Source organism: Halyomorpha halys, unplaced genomic scaffold (assembly GCF_000696795.3).
Source record: "Halyomorpha halys isolate HHAL.00 unplaced genomic scaffold, Hhal_1.1 Scaffold1143.1, whole genome shotgun sequence".
Lineage (NCBI taxonomy): Eukaryota > Metazoa > Arthropoda > Insecta > Hemiptera > Pentatomidae > Halyomorpha > Halyomorpha halys.
In genome coordinates, this window is record NW_027106264.1 from 2,185 (window position 1) to 3,225 (window position 1,041).

Here is a 1,041-nt window from a genome sequence, read left to right on the forward strand (position 1 = left end):
CAATAAAGAATCACGAATTGTGATTATTTATTTTTAGTAATAACCTAATAATTGACCTCAATATCATAGAAAACATGTCGATAGCTTACTTCGCAATTGTGCTAAGTATATGGAAACTAACTTTACGAAAAATACTATTAAATGTTCTCGCTTTTAGGAAAATACAGCATTAGAATTATTTTTTCTTTAAGAGAGAACCTTTAATTGTATTTTTCATAAAGTTAGCTTCCATACACTTAGCTCTGCAGGGAAGTAAGTAATGGAAGTGGTCATGATAAATTAATTTTGTTTTGCTTTTTTCATTGTTTTTTAGAGCACCTTTCAAGAAGTTAATTGCTGAATAAACATGTTCCATGTTTTTAAGACAACTAATTGAAATCATTGTATCAAAATCAATATAAGTAAACCATACCAATGGTCTGGAGAAACAATTTTTTTTTTCATTTACATCATTGTCCTAATTGTTTTAGATAATAATTATAAGATACCAGTCCATTCTGAAACAGTAAACAGATATAAATACCTTTTTTATTATTTTATTATTATTTTTTTTTTTATTACTCTAGAATACTACAGAGATCTCTAACTCACATAAGATATTCTTAATACCCAAGAGGGTTCATTAAACCTAAACAATTTCAATATCTCAAGCATATTTAGTATTTCGAATATTATCGTGCCTCTTATCAATCTAAAGATATAGTTATCTGAAATATTTACAATTATTCTGCAGTTGTTTGAGCAGGTTAAAATTATTAAATCGATTGCTACACGCCACAAACCATGAAACTTTGTGTAGATATCATTAGACTGAATTCAGTTCTCATATAATTACAAATCAGTTAAGTACAAAGTAAGAATCATTATTGGTTCCCCCATTCACTATCAACCATGGCTGTTCATACTGATTTGCTCATGAAGAAAAAACAAAATGTAAAAACATACAGCAATTTTTCATCAAATAATATTAATGACTCAATGATAATTAAATCTACTGTTTCCGTGGGTTTGACCTCTTTACAATGTTGTATAAAAACTTCC